The sequence below is a fragment of the Ornithorhynchus anatinus genome, chromosome 2 (assembly GCF_004115215.2).
Source record: "Ornithorhynchus anatinus isolate Pmale09 chromosome 2, mOrnAna1.pri.v4, whole genome shotgun sequence".
NCBI lineage: Eukaryota > Metazoa > Chordata > Mammalia > Monotremata > Ornithorhynchidae > Ornithorhynchus > Ornithorhynchus anatinus.
This window is the reverse complement of record NC_041729.1, coordinates 11,347,570-11,363,401: the sequence shown is the minus strand read 5'-3', so window position 1 is coordinate 11,363,401 and position 15,832 is coordinate 11,347,570. Positions and strand designations below refer to the sequence as shown.

At 45.6% G+C, this 15,832-nt stretch overlaps 1 non-coding gene across 1 annotated transcript; it reads right to left on the bottom strand.

Moving 5' to 3' along the window:
• Positions 1-9,446: 9,446 nt before the first annotated feature.
• LOC114809662 lies at positions 9,447-9,584 on the bottom strand. Its single transcript, XR_003757439.1, has one exon. It is a non-coding gene; the product is annotated as a small nucleolar RNA SNORA7 (small nucleolar RNA).
• Between the last annotated feature and the right edge of the window lie 6,248 nt (positions 9,585-15,832).

Here is a 15,832-nt window from a genome sequence, read left to right as displayed (position 1 = left end):
GTGAGATAATACCTGGCACTTATTAAATAATTAAATATTGGAACTCATGAGGATCTCATCCTGCAACTCCCATGAACTGAATGATGCCTATAACGTGGATTTGCCCAATACGCCGTTTTCCTAAAATTGGCAATATTATGTGAGGTTTTACTGAATAAGCGGTGACCATTAGATGACAAATTCCTCAAGGGCTGTTAAACTCGTTGTGGGCAGGGCATGCGTCTGTCGAATCTGTTCTATTGTACTCTCCCAGGTGCTCATCACAGTGCTCTGCACACAGCCGACGCTCGATAAATATGATTGATTGACGAAAGCAAGACCACACCTTATATTCTTATTCTTTATTCCCAAGCACCTAATCAACAGTGAGAACTTAATAAATCCCCTTAGGGAAAATTTCTTCTAAGTATTTTACTTCTGGCCCACAGGTGCCAGTACTCTGGAAGGAAATTTGCTACTATAGTCATCCATTGGAAAATGTTACTTGATCTTTAACAGCAGTCAAATTTAGGAAAGGCCTTCTTGCCATATTCTGCCATTCCCGTGCATATATGACTCCTTTAGTCCATGGATTGTTAAAATATATCTCTGGTAAGAATCTAAAACAGGGTATCGAGCAGAGTATTTCACAAATACGTGAGTTTCTGCTTATTTATGATTTAGTACATCTGTAAAATTTATTGCTGAATTTAGCAATGTATTTATTTATCCATTTATTAGGGATTTATATTTTTATTCGATATTATATCATTACTATTTATTATTTATACTTGCTATATATTTTTTAGGTATTATTCTTTATTATTGAATTGTACTTTCCAAAAGTTTAGTACAGTGCTCTGCACACAGTAAGTGCTCAATAAATACGATTGAATGAATGAATGGCACCGTCCACACCCCACATGGGACGCACACCGTGGCTCAGAGGAAAGAGCCCGGGCTCGGGAGTCAGAGGTCATGGGTTCGAATCCCGGCTCTGCCACTTGTCAGCTGTGTGACCGTGGGCAAGTCACTTAACTTCTCTGTGCCTCAGTTCCCTCATCTGTAAAATGGGGATTAGGACTGTGAGACTCCTGTGGGACATCCTGATTACCCTGTATCTACCCTAGTGCTTAGAACAGTGCTCTGTACATAGTAAGCGCTTAACAAATACCAACATTATTATCCCCATTTGACAGATGAGGGAACTGAGGGCCAGAGAAGTGAAGTGACTTGTCCAAGGTCACACAGCAGAGGAGTGGTGAAACGGGGCTTCTAACTTCCAGGCCCCGTGGTCTATCCATTAGGCCACGCTGCCTCTCTGTAAGTGTTTGACAAATACCTCGGCTGATTTATTTGTGCTTTAAGGTAGTTCAACTCCAGCATGATTTTAGGCCCCTAAATTCACCTTTCGTATTAAAAATCTGGAGGAGAGGGGTGTGTAGTATTTAAAACTGCCACACGATGGTAGACATTTTCCACGTAGCTTCCTCTTTGGTCAGGGAGGAGTGTAAGCTGCTAGAGTCAAAGGAAGCTGGTTCTCTTGAAGGAAAGCTTTGAGCCTTCCAACTTTCCCCTTTCGACAGAGGTCAGGGCTGCCCTTCGGTTTATTAATGAGAGTAATACGCCACTGCCAGTGAGCAAGAGAAAATGAGCCCCTTCCAGAGTCTTATCAGCTTGAACCAGAAAAAGGCAAAAGAACGGCCGCGTTGGACATGGGCAGCTCTAACAGCACCGGAAGGAGGGCGTCGTTTTCTCTGGTCGCGTTTCCGTACCCCTTCGTGGAAGGGTCTACACGTAATTGTATTTTTATAGAGTTATTTGTTCCTGTTTAGTGACTCCTTGAATGCTACCAAACAGTACATCTTAGGAAGAAAGATTGTGGCATGTTTTTTGACATGTCACTGAGAAAGCACGAGGACTAGGGATTATTTTACATCTAGTTGCTTTTTCTTTTACCCCAGAAAGGAAAAAAAAGTATAAAACCTAACTGCTTGGGGTAAATGGTCAGCAGAATAATGATAACAATCACAATATTGTTAAAGTAATATTCAAAGTTGGCGTAGAAAGGTGGGCCATAGTTGTTTGTGCAGGTGGTTTCAATCATGTCAATAATAATAATAATAATGTTGGTATTTGTTAAGCGCTTACTAGGTGCAGAGCACTCTTCTGAGCGCTGGGGGAGATACAGGGTCATCAGGTTGTCCCACGTGAGGCTCACAGTTAATCTCCCTTTTACAGATGAAGTAACTGAGGCACAGAGAAGTTCAGTGACTTGCCACAGTCACAAAGCTGACAAGTGGCACAGCTGGGATTCGAACCCATGACCTCTGACTCCCAAGCCCGGGTTATTTCCAGTGAGCCACGCTGCTTCTCTAATTGCTGGTCAATTAGTACCAGCACCTAGGCTGGAACTAATAAATGTTGATAGTGCTTCCTGCACAGTATAATAATTAAGGTACTTGTTAAGTGCATACTATGTAGCAAACACTATCTCTTGGACCCTTTCCTTCCCCACCACTCCAAATAGTTATCTCCTTAGTCCATATCATTGTTAGATTACTGCATCAGCCTCCTCCCTGGTCTCCTGTCAGTCAGTCAATCTGTGGCATTTATTGAGCACTTACTATTGGGAGAGTACAACACAATGCAATTTATAGACAGGATCCCTGCTGTCAAGAAGCTTACAGTCTAGCGGCTCCAGCCTCTCCCCCATTCAGTCTACACTAATAATAATAATAATGTTGGTATTTGTTAAGCGCTTACTACGTACAGAGCACTGTTTTAAGCGCTGGGGTAGACACAGGGGAATCAGGTCGTCCCATGTGGGGCTCACAGTCTTAATCCCCATTTTTACAGATGAGGGAACTGAGGCACCAAGAAGTGAAGCGACTTGCCCACAGTCACACAGCTGACAAGTGGCAGAGCCGGGATTCAAACCCATGACCTCTGACTCCAAAGCCGGTGCTCTTTCCACTGAGCCACGTCCATGCTGCGGCATCACTGAACACACATCTCTCTGGGCCTCAGTTACCTCATCTGTAAAATGGGGATTAAGGCTGTGAGCCTCATGCGGGACAACCTGATTACCCTGTATCTACCCCAGCGCTTAGAACAGTGCTTGGCACATAGTAAGCACAAATACCAACAATCAATCATTCATTCATTCATCTCTCCACTTCTCAAAAACCTGAAACAGAAAATTCTCACCATTACTTTAGGGTTCTTCACCAGGGGTCTGGACTCTTTCCACTTGCTAAGAAGCAGCGTGGCTTGGGAGTCAGGGGACGTGGGTTCTAATCCCGGCTCCGCCGCTTGTCTGCTGTGTGACCTTGGGCAAGTCACTTCACTTCTCTGTACCTCAGTTATCTCATCTGGAAAATGGGGATTAAAAGTGAGAGCCCCACGTGGGGCAACCTGATTACCCTGTATCCGTCCCAGTGCTTAGAACAGTGCTTGGCACATAATAAGCCCTTAAAAATACCATTATTATTATTATTCCCCAGCCTGCACTCTTCCTCCAGACAGTAGGCTCATTGTGGGCAGCTAATATGTCTACCAACTCTGTTGTACTCTCCCAAACACAAGCAGTACAGCGCTCTGCACACGGTAAGCACTCTAAATACCATCCATTGATTCCTTTCTGCAGCTCACCTCCTAATCTACCTCAGTCTTGACTATCCTGTGGAAAGAGCACGGGCTTTGGAGTCAGAGGTCATGGGTTTGAATCCCGGCTCTGCCACTTGTCAGCTGTGTGACTGTGGGCAAGTCACTTCACTTCTCTGTGCCTCAGTTACCTCATCTGGAAAATGGGGATTAAGACTGTGAGCCCCATGTGGGACGACCTGATTCCCCTGTGTCTACCCCAGCGCTTAGAACAGTGCTCTACACATAGTAAGCGCTTAACAGATACCAACATTATTATTATTATTATTATCCTATCCCCAGTTCAGGCTGCTCCCTCAGCCTGGCAATCCCTTCCCCACAAAATCTGCCAGACCAGAGCTTTCCCCATCCTTGGACACCTCCCCCCACCCCCGCCCCCCGAGCTAAAAATCCCATTTCCTCCTGGAAAGGGAATAACTCCTTCAGGGTCACCTGTACACTTGAGTCTAAACACTCTAAATACTTTGGTCCTCAGACACCACTCACCCAGAACATATGTACATACCCTAAAACTCAATCGCTTCCCTAACCTGTAATTTATTTTAATGTCTGACTCCCCTGATAGACTGTAAAGTCTTTGAGGCAGGGATCATGTCTACTTATGCTTTTGAGAAAGCAGCATGGCCTAATTGAAAAAAATCTGGCCTAGGTTCTGGGTTCTCATAGTGGCTCTGCCTCTTGCTTGCTGTGTGACCTTGGGAGAGTCACCTTACTTCTCAGTTAACTTCAATTTCCTCATTGGTAAAATGGGGATTCAATACCTGTTCTCTCTCCTTCTTTGAATGTGAGTCCCATGTGGTATCAATCAATCATATTTCTAGAACACTTACTGTGTGCAGAGCACTGTACTATGCACTTGGGAAAGTACAAAATAACAGACGGGCTTGAGAGTAGAGGAAATGAGAGCTAGAAAGAAAGAGACTACGTCTGATTTGATTCTCTAACGCTTAATACAGTCCTTGGCATTCAGTATGCCCTTAACAAATATCATTATTATAACTCCATTGTCATACTCTCCCAAACCTTTAGCACAGTACTCTGCACATATTATGCGGTTAATAAATATTTATCATTGACTGACTAGACTCACAGCACCTCAGTAGTATCCACACTTAACACTTGTGGACTTTAATCCTCACCATTTGAGACATAGTGGAAAGAGCCCGGGCTTGGTAGTCAGAAGGACATGGGTTCTAATCCTGGATGTCCCACTTGTCTGCTGTGTGACCTTGGGAAGGTCACTTCACTTCTGTGAGCCTCAGTTACCTCATCTGTAAAATGGGGATTAAGGCTGTGAGCCCCATGCGGGACAACCTGATTACCTTGTATCTCCCCCAGTGCTTAGAACAGTGCTTGGCACATAGTAAGTGCTTAACAAACACCAACAATACTATTACTAGTATTAAATCATTACTATTACTATTTATGAATCTCTTACTCTTTACTCTTGGCACATTGTAAGCGCTTAAAACAAATGCCATTATTATATGTGTAATTTTGATCTTTATATATAAAATATATTATATATAATTCATATGCTGAACTATACATCCCATTATGTGTTCAGGTGTTTCACCCCAGTGTGTTTGCACTCCTTCCTGCTATATGTACTTGTCCTACCTCTGGCCTTTAGTATCTGGAAAGCATTTTTTTCCTTTGGTTGACAGCTCCTTGAGAGCAAGGAATATGTGTCATAACAATAACAATAATTGTGGCATTTGTTAAGCACTTAATGCCAGGCACTGTACTTAGCCCTGGGGTGGATAGAAGCAAATTGGGTTAGATACAGTCCCTTTTCCCGCATGGGGCTCACAGTCTTAATCCCCATTTTACAGATGAGATAACGGAGGCACAGAGAAGTCAAGTGATTTTCCCAAGGCCACACAGCAGACAAATGGCAGAGCCGGGACAAAAACCCATGACGTCCTGACTCCCAGGCCCATGCTCTATCCGCTACACCATGCCTCTTTGTACTCAGTAAGTTGTCAGTATTTGCCACTGATTGAGTGTAATAAATAAGACCAGGACTAAAGGACCGTTGGGCTTCAGAAAAGTGAGATTTGGGATCGGTACCTCTGCCCCCTCAGATTAACCAGAGCCCGGAGGTCCATGTAGTTTCCCCTTCTAGATTGTAAGCTCCTTGTGGGCAGGGAATGTGTCTGTTTATTGTTATATTGTACTCCCCCAGGTGCTTACTACAGTGCTCTGTACACAGTAAGCGCTCAATAAATACAATTGAATGATTTAATGAATGTACGGGTAACTCAATGTCAGTGGTGGTGCCCTCCCCCCGACCAAGCACTGGAGCCTCCCCACGAGGGGCGGAAGGCAGGGAGAAACCTAAGCCCTTAGCCCACAGCACATACGGACCCATCCTTCTACTTAATAATGATGGTATTTGTTAAGCGCTTACTATGTGCCAAGCATTGTTCTAAACACTGACCACTGTTCTAAGTGCTGAGCACTGTTCTGAGCGCTGAACACTATTCTAAGTCCTGCAGCGTGGCTCAGTGGAAAGAACCCGGGCTTGGGAGTCAGAGGTCATGGGTTCTAATCCCCACTCCGCCGCTTGTCAGCTGTGTGACCCTGGGCATGTCACTTAACTTCTCTGGGCCTCAGTTCCCTCATCTGTAACATGGGGATGAAGACTGTGAGCCCTACGTGGGACAACCTGATTACCTTGTATCTACTCCAGCTCTTAGAACAGTGCTTGGCACATAGTAAGCGCTTAACAAATACCAACATTATTATTACTGTTTCCCCTACTTAGGGCATTTGTTAAGCAGTTATTATGTGCCAGGCTGGGGTGGATACCAGCAAATCGGGTTGGACACAGTCCCCGTCCCACCTGGGGCTCACAATCTCAATTCCCATTTTATATATCAGAGGTAACTGAGGCACAGAGAAGTGAGTTGCCCAAGTTCACACAGCAGACCAGTGGCGGAGTCGGGATTAGCACCCAGGGCTTTCTGACTCCCAGACCCGTGCTCTATCCGCTAGGCCATGCTGCTTCTTAGGTGGAAAGATAAAAAATAAAAATAAATGTTGGTATTTGTTAAGTGCTTACTATGTGCAGAGCACTGTTCTAAGCACTGGGGTAGATACAGGGCAATCAGGTTGTCCCACGTGAGGCTCACAGTTAATCCCTGTTTAACAGATGAGGTAGCTGAGACACCGAGATGTTAAGTGACTTGCTCACAATCACACAGCTGACAAGTGGCAGAGCCAGAATTTGAACCCTTGACTTCTGACTCCCAAGCCCGGGCTCTTTCCACTGAGCCACTTGTCTTGGATCGTAATGATTTAAACCTGCATGGAGCAGTGACATCAGAAGAGACCGAAGCAGCGTGGCTCAGGGGAAAGAGCCCGGGCTAGGGAGTCGGAGGTCATACGTTCGAATCCCGACTCCGCCGCCTGTCAGCTGTGTGACTGTGGGCAAGTCACTTCGCTTCTCTGTGCCTCAGTTACCTCTTCTGTAAAATGGGGATGAAGACTGTGAGCCTCACGTGGGACAACCTGATCACCCTGTATCTACCTCAGCGCTTAGAACAGTGCTCTGCACATCGTAAGCGCTTAACAAATACCAACATTATTATTCCCAGCAATAACGAACAGTTCTAGTCCCCGCTGTTGCTTTCGAATTGTTAGTAAGCTTGTTGTGGGCAGGGAATGTGTCTGTACTATTGTTCTGGTGTACACTTTTAAGTTCTTAGTACGGTGCTTTGCGCACAGTATGTTCTTGTCTGCCTGTCTGCCCCGATTAGACCGTAAGCCCGTCAGAGGGCAGGGACCGTCTCTATCTGTTGCCGACTTGTTCATTCCAAGCGCTTAGTACAGTGCTGTGCACTTAGTAAGCGCTCAATAAATTCTATTGAATGAATGAATGAATGTGCTCAGTAAATAGGATTGGCTGACTGACTAGTTTTCTCACCTGTTAGTTTTTCCCAGTATGTTGGCCACCCCCTGTTAAGACTGTGAACTCCCTCAGGGTTGGCAGCCACATCGGAATCCATGTTCACGTAGCCTCCTCAGCTCTTAATACAGACCTTCACACATTGCAAATGCTTAGTACATAATTGCGACGGATCGACTGGAAAAGAAATTTAAAATCTGACCCCGGCCGCATGATAGCTTTCAAATACTGCTCCTTTGGGATATGAATACTGGAGAAAAACTATGTGGATAACAAACCTGAATTTTGGGAACAGATGAGATTCGGTGAAGGAATTGTTATTATATTGAGAAATCAGCTCACTATTGACAAATAATTTTCCAAAAGCCTATAAAGCCCCACATCTTCATGGAAAATATCCTATCTGTCACCCTAGGTTCCAAATCCAGTGCAGGTCCACCAGACATTTTGAACAGCCTAGAAGTCTTAGTGCAGTCCTAAGCACTTAGCATACTGTTCTACAGTCTTGCCAAAAATTTAGGAGCCAGAGGAGAATTTAGGGACCCAGCCCTTTTTTTTTCCTTTCAAATATCCTCAGCGTGCTGCCAGATGATAATGATAAGAGCATCTGCTGAAAACATAACAAATTAGTAATAATTACACTTAATAGCTGACTATTATCATAGACTTCAAACAAATAGAGACAAACTCCCCGGTGATTCTCCATTCTCCTGAAAGAGACCAGGCCGGGAGTGAGAGGATCTGGGTTCTAATCCCCGCTCTGCCAATTGCCTGCTGTAAGGCCTTGGGCAAGTCACTTCACTTCTCTGGGCTTCAGTTTCCTCATCTGTAAAATGGAGACGCGATCCCTGTTCTCCCTCCTGCTTAGACTGTGAACCCCATGTGGGACAGGGACTGTCTGACCTGAGCATCTTGTGTCTAACCTCACCGCTTAATACAGTGCTGTGCACGAAGCGAGCACTTAACAAATACTATCACTGTTACTATTATTCTGATCTGCAAAGGGGGAGCAAATTGGAGCAACCTGATGCTCTCAGCAAGGACCCCAGAACGTAAAATAATGAATCAGAGGCAGAATTGCAGTGGAAGCCCTGACTTGACTTGTCTCCCCTCTTACTTACCTTTATGCTCATTGTAGGCGGGGAACACTTCTACCAAGTCTCATATAATAATAATCGTAACTGTGGTATTTGTTAAGCACTTACCATGTGCTAGGTATTGCATTAAGAGGGGGGTAGATTTAAGATAATCGGGTCGGACAAAGTTCCTGTCCCACATAGAGCGCGCAGTCTTAATGCCCATTTTTAGATGAGGGAACTGAAGCACGGAGAACTGAAGTGAACAAGATGCACAGTCGGGGTTAGAACCCCAGGCCTTCTGACTCTGGGGCCGGTGCTCTGCCTAGTATACGGCTCTGTACTCAGTAAGCGCTCAATAAATATGATTGATTTATCACCTCTGTCCAGGCAAACCAGGTAGTTTTCCAGGGGTGATCTTGAACAGAACTTCCACTGGAGCCTTCCTCCCCTACTAGGGGTCTACTTCCTATCTCTCTGGGCTCTTTGAATCCTTCATGATTGTCTTTCTGGGTCAGGGATCTAATCAAAAGCACTAGGAAGTTAAAATGGGCAATGAAGAGATCAAAGCATTCATTTTTATTGTTGTTGTTGTCTTCTGCTGTCGAGTCGTAACCGATCCATAGTGACGCCACAGACGTATCTCTTCCAGAATGCCCCACTTCCATCTGCAATCGTTCTGGTAGCGGATCCGTAGAGTTTTCTTGGTAAAAATGTGGAAGTGGTTTGCCACCGCCTCCTTCCGCGCAGTAAATGAGTCTCTGCCCTCGACTCTCTCCCATGCCGCTGCTGCCCGGCACGGGTGAGTTTTGACTTGTAGCAGATGGCCTTCCACTCACTAGCCACTGGCCAAGCTAGGAATGGAATGGGTAGGCCTTTGCTTGACTCTCCCTCCTGTAGTGGTGACTGGTAGAGTACTGGAAACTCTCCAGGTGCGACTCTGAGAGGAGTTGATTTTTATATCCCATCCATAATATGGCCCAGGACACCCTTGCACCACACTGAATCATAATAATTCTGGTATTCATTAGGCACTTACTATGTGCCGAGCATTGGGATAATTACAATAGGTCAGACACAATCCCTGTCCCACATGGAGCTCACAGTTTAAGGGGGAGGGAGAGCAGGTATTGAATCCCTATCTGTTGTGGCCGAATTGAACTTTCCAAGCGCTTAGTACAGTGCTCTGCACACAGTGGACGCTCATTAAATACGATTGAATGAATGAATGACAGATGAGGAAACTGAGGCAATAGACGTAAAGCGACTTACCCAAGGTCACACAGCAGATAGGAGACAGAGCTTGGACTAGAACCCAGGTCCTCTGACTTCCAGGCTCACAATGTAAAGAGGAGGGAGAGCAGGTATTGAATCCCTAATTGACAGTTGAGGAACACGGAGGCACTAGAAGGTAAGTGACTTGTCCAGGGCCACAGAGCAGGCGGGAGACGGAGCCTTTCCATTAGGCCACACTGCTGTTTCAGTCACGTCTTTCAGAAAGTGACCGATCAATCAATGTGACAATGGTATTTGCTGAGTGCTTACTACAGCCCAGACTGCACACTCTGCTCCTCTAACGCCAGCTTACTCGCTCTGCCCGATCTCCTCTATCTCACCTCCGATCCCTTTCACCCTTCCTCCCCCTGGCCTGGAACTCCCTCTTACTCCATATACACTAGGCCATCACTCTCTCCACCTTCAAAGCGTTCAAACCCTCTTTTCCCTGGCTCGTTCTCCCTTCTTGGTTGTCTAGGCACCTGGATCTGTGACACTTGATATTCACCCTAACCCCAACCCCACAGCATTTACGTTCATATCTTTAAATTAAATATTATCAATTATCTATTAATTCATACAATCATATTTATTGCACACTTACTGTGTGCTGAGCACTGTACTAAGTGTTTGGGAGAGTAGAATACAGCAATAAACAGTCGCCTTCCTTACCTACATGGAGCTTTCAGTCTAGACGGGGGGAGACGGACATCAGCACAAATAAATAAAATTGCAGTTATATACATAAGTGCCATGGAGCTGAGAGGGGGGAAGAGCAAAGGGAACAGGTCAGGGAGATGCAGAAGGGGGTGGGAGGTGAGGAAAAGTGGGGCTTAGTCTGGGGAGGCCTCTTGGAAGAGATGTGCCTTCAGGAAGGCTTTGAAGGCAGGGGAGAGTAACTGTCTGTCGGATTTGAGGAGAGAAGGTGTTTCAGACCAGGGGCAGGACATGGTCTAGGGGTCTGCGGTGAGGCAGGCAAGATCGAGGAACAGGGAGAACCATAGCCCTGGAGGAGCAGAGGGTGTGGGCTGGCTTGTAGAAGGAGAGAAGCGAGGTGAGGTAGGAGGGGGCAATGCGATGGACTGCTTTAAAGGGTGAGAAGTTTTTGTTTGATGCGGAGGAGGATGGGCAATCACTGCAGTTTGTTGAGGAGTAGGGTAAGATGTCCTGACCCTTTTTGTAGAAAAATGATCTTGGCAGGAGAGTGAAGTATGGACTGGAGTAGAGAGAGACAGGTTGCTGGGAGATCAGCAAGGAGGCTGATGCAGTAATCCAGGCGGGATAAGATGAGTGATAGGATGGGAAGCAGAGTGGCTCAGTGGAAAGATCCTGGGCTTCGGAGTCAGAGGTCATGGGTTCGACTCCCAGCTCTGCCACTTGTCAGCTGTGTGACCGTGGGCAAGTCACTTCACTTCTCTGTGCCTCAGTCACCTCATCTGGAAAATGGGGAGGAGGACTGTGAACCCCACGTGGGACAACCTGATTACCTTATATCAACCCCAGCGCTTAGAACAGTGCTCTGCACATAGTAAGTGCTTAACAAATACCAACATTATTATTTATTAGGAGTGATTGATTGTATTAATGTGGTAGTGGTTTGGATGGAGAGGAAAGGGCAGATTTAACGATGTTGTGAAGGTGGGACCGACAGGACTTACTGATGGATTGAATATGTGGGTTGAATGAGAGAGAGGAGTTAAGAATAATAATAATAATAATGTTGGTATTTGTTAAGCGCTTACTATGTGCAGAGCACTGTTCTAAGCGCTGGGGTAGACACAGGGGAATCAGGTCATCCCACGTGGGGCTCACAGTCTTAATCCCCATTTTACAGATGAGGTAAATGAGGCACAGAGAAGTGAAGTGACTCGCCCACAGTCACACAGCTGACAAGTGGCAGAGCTGGGATTCGAACCCATGACCTCTGACTCCAAAGCCCGTGCCCTTTCCACTGAGCCACGCTGCTTCTCCATAAACCACGCTAAAGTTACGGGCTCGTTAGATGGGAAAGATGGTGGTGCCATTTATTCATTCAATAGTGTTTATTGAGCGCTTACTATGTGCAGAGCACTGTACTAAGCGCTTGGAATGAACAAGTCAGCAACAGATAGAGACAGTCCCTGCCGTTTGACGGGCTTACAGTCTAATCGACGGGCTTACAGTCTAATCGACGGGCTTACAGTCATTTACTGTGATGGGCAAGTCACGGGGGAAGACAGGGGTGGGTGGGAAGATGAGGAGCTCTGTTTTGGACATGTTACACTTGAGGTGACGGGAGGACATCCAAGTAGAGCTGTCTTGAAGGCAGGAGGAGCTGTGAGACTGGAGAGGGGGAGAACAGGGCTGGAGATGTTGCTTTGGGCATCATCTGCATAGAGATGGTACTTGAAGCCGTGGGAGCGAATGAGTTCCCGTGGTTGAGGAGAGTACCTTTCAAGAGAATTACCAGATACGTTCCCTGTCCGTAACCAGCTTACAGTCTGGAGTTGATTGTTCAGGTTATAGATATGGAAGGACATCCTGAGGAGAAGAGAAATAAAACACCATTAAGGCTACCAAAGGAGCCAGTGAGTCACAACCACTGGGAGTTTTTTTTTTAAAAAAATCCCTGCCTTGGATGGTTAAGATATATTTCTATCCAATGACAGGGATCTTTTGAGATCTCTTATGAGAAGCAGCGTGGCTTAGTGGAAAGACCATGGGCTTGGAAGTCAGAGGTCATGGGTTCTAATCCCAGCTCTGCCACTTATCAGCTATGTGACATTGGGTAAGTCACTTCACTTATCTGCGCCTCAGTCACCTCATCTGGAAAATGGGGATTAGGACTGTGAACCCCACGTGGGACAACCTGATTACCTTGTATCAACCCCAGCGCTTAGAACAGTGCTTTGCACATAGTAAGCGCTTAACCAATACCATGATTAATTAATTAATTAATCTCTTCGATCTGTTCGATTATAAGCTTGTTGAGGGTATCTACCAACTCTATTGTACTCTCCCAAGCACTTGGTCAGTAAAGTTCCTTGATTCTATTTATCTTGATGATGTGTCTTGTTTTGTTTTGTTCTGTTCTGTTTTGTTTTGCTATCTATCTTCCCCGTTTAGACTGGGAGCCCATCACTGGGCAGGGATTGTCTCTATCTGTTGCCGAATTGTACATTCCAAGCGCTTAGTCCAGTGCTCTGCACATAGTAAGTGCTCAATAAATGCTATCAAATGAATGAATGAATGAAGTGCTGTCCACCAGATGGCCGTGTGACCCCTCTGGTTACCCACCACCTCCCATTGCAGCTCTCAGCAACCTTGGCATCCCCCTGAACCTTACCGCCATGTCTCCGTCCTCTCCCTCCCCCACAAGATCCCACCCAGGCCCTCCTCCATGTCACCAAGGAACCTCCATCCCGATCTCCCTTCAATCACCCTGGCAGGACAGAGAAAACCTGTCCTGGGGTCACTTCCACAAGCTCAGGAGGGCTGTGGCGACTGCTACTTCTGTAGTGGTCCCTGTGGCCGTGGTCAGGACTGTGGACTCTGCACCCGGGGAGCCTGGAATGCTGTTCTGCCTGCCACAGAACCCAACTGATCTTTCGTTTTGTCCTCGTGTTGCCTTAGTGTTTTGTTTCATCTCTCGTATGTCTCTCCCACCAGTCCCCTCTCCCTCTTTTTATTTTCAGACTGTGAGCTTCCTGAGGGATGGGGATCATGTCCACTTCCCACCTGTGTATTCTTTCCCAGCATTTTTTAATGGTATTTGTTAAGCATTTACTTCGTGTCAAACACTATTCTAAGCAGTGGGGTCTTGTCTTGTCTTATGCCATCGAGTTGTCTCCGTATGGCAGATACAAATTAATTAGGTAGGACACAGTCCCTGATCCAAATGGACTCACAGTCTAAGTAGGAGGGAGAACTGGAGAACTGAGGCACAGAGAAGTTCAGTGAGTTGCCCAAGGTCACTCAGTAAAAAGGGGCAGAGCCGGGATTAGAACCCAGATCCTCTAACTCTAGTGCCCTTACTGGTTCCACTAGGTCATGCTGCTTCCCAGTAAGCACTTAATAAATGCTATTAATACTACTATACACCCAAAAGCGTTTAATAATACATTGTAAGGAAATCAATCAATCAATCAATGGTATTTATTGAGCAGTTACTATGTCCAGAGCCCTGGACAAAGTGCTTGGGAGAGCAGAATTAGCAAACACATTCACTGAACATAATGAGTTTACAGCCTAGAGTTGGAGGCACAGAGAAGTTAAGTGACTTGCCCAAGGTCACACAGTAGGACTATAGCACAGCTGGGACTGGAACCCAGGTCCTTGGTCCACCAGTCCACCTTTCCTGCCTGTGATAATAATAATAATAATAATGACGGTTTTTGTTGAGCATTTTCTATATGCCAGTTACTATACCAACCACTCGGGTAGATACAAGGTAATCAGGTTGGATAAGGGCCCTATCACAGATGGGGCTCACAGTTTTAATCCCCATTTTACAGATGAGGGAACTGAGGCCCAGAGAAGCGAAGCGATTTGCCCAAGGTCGCATAGCAGACAAGTGGCAGAGCCAGAGTTAGAACCCAGGTCCTTCTGACTCCCAGGTCCATGCTCTATCCACTAGACCCCCTCGGCTTCTATCCCACTACACCTGTGAGGACAGCAGTGTAATCTTGTCCAGGTTTCCTCTTCCACTGGCAGGGTAGACATGGCCCTTGGAGGAAGAGACAAAGGCTGGGAGCAAGAAGGAAAAAGAGTGGTGAGTTTGGCCTCTGCTGGACCTCTTTCTGACCAGGGTCCCCCAGAAGAGTCAGGAGCCATAACAAGAAGGCTGAGAGACAGTGGGGCTGAGGGCGGGGAGAGGCAGAAATCTGACATAACTATGAAAGGCTATCGTGGTCAAATAGTTCTCTAATACAGAAAATCAAGTGGCTGAGGTAATGCCAAGAAAATAAAGTGCAGATGGAATAGGCGGTGGCTTTTTGGCAACTAAAACTTGGCTGTAATCATTTTTTTAAAGATATAAAAGGAATTGCCTCACTCTATATTTACGATCACTTTGCTTAAGTTCCCTTAAGCCTGACATTCATCTGCTGGCTACGTATTAAGGATGGACTGTCTTAACTACAGGCACGGAATTAACTTGTTTAATTGTTTTCCTTAATGAACTGCAGCAAAAGTTACATAAGCAGAAAAACAGAATGTTCGGAGCTTGAGAAATCAGGAAACTATGTGAAGGGATAGTCTTATCTGGAATGAAATTCCTGAATCCTCAAGGGAAAATGAATGTTCTAAGGGTCAGAGCACACCCATTTCATATCACTTAGACGGATGATGGGAGTAATGATTATTAAACTTGAAAATTTTTCTTGGTGGTTAATAACTGTTATAAAAATTTTCTAAGACTGATCACTTTCAGGGCAGTCATTCTCAATGATATTAACACCAAAATGTATTAGCGAGTGAGGAGCTGAAGAAGAGAAGGAGCTATTGTGATGCCTCAGTCAACTCCTTGGTGACAGAGAAATTTGTTCATGATTCAGCAATAGCTTATGTGGCTAAGCATGCTAAAGCCAGATAATAATTATGATAATTATGCTTTTTGTTAAGCGCTTACTATGTGCCAAGCCCTGATCTACACAGCACATTCTTCTCCGGAAATCAAGACCTCAGGTTTTGGTTAAACAGTCAGAACAATCAAGCAAAATTGTTTGCGTGTGGGTGACACTGGGTAGTTATGTCCGGTTCACAAGGGCTTTGAATATGACTTTCTTTTTCTTTTATTTTAAATCATACTTGTTAAGCACTTACTATGTGCCAGACACTATTCTAAGCGCTGGGGTAGAAGGTAATCAGGTTGGACACGGCCCACGTCTCACAAGGGGCTCACAGTACTAATCCCCATTTGAGAAGTAACTGAGGCAGAGATAAG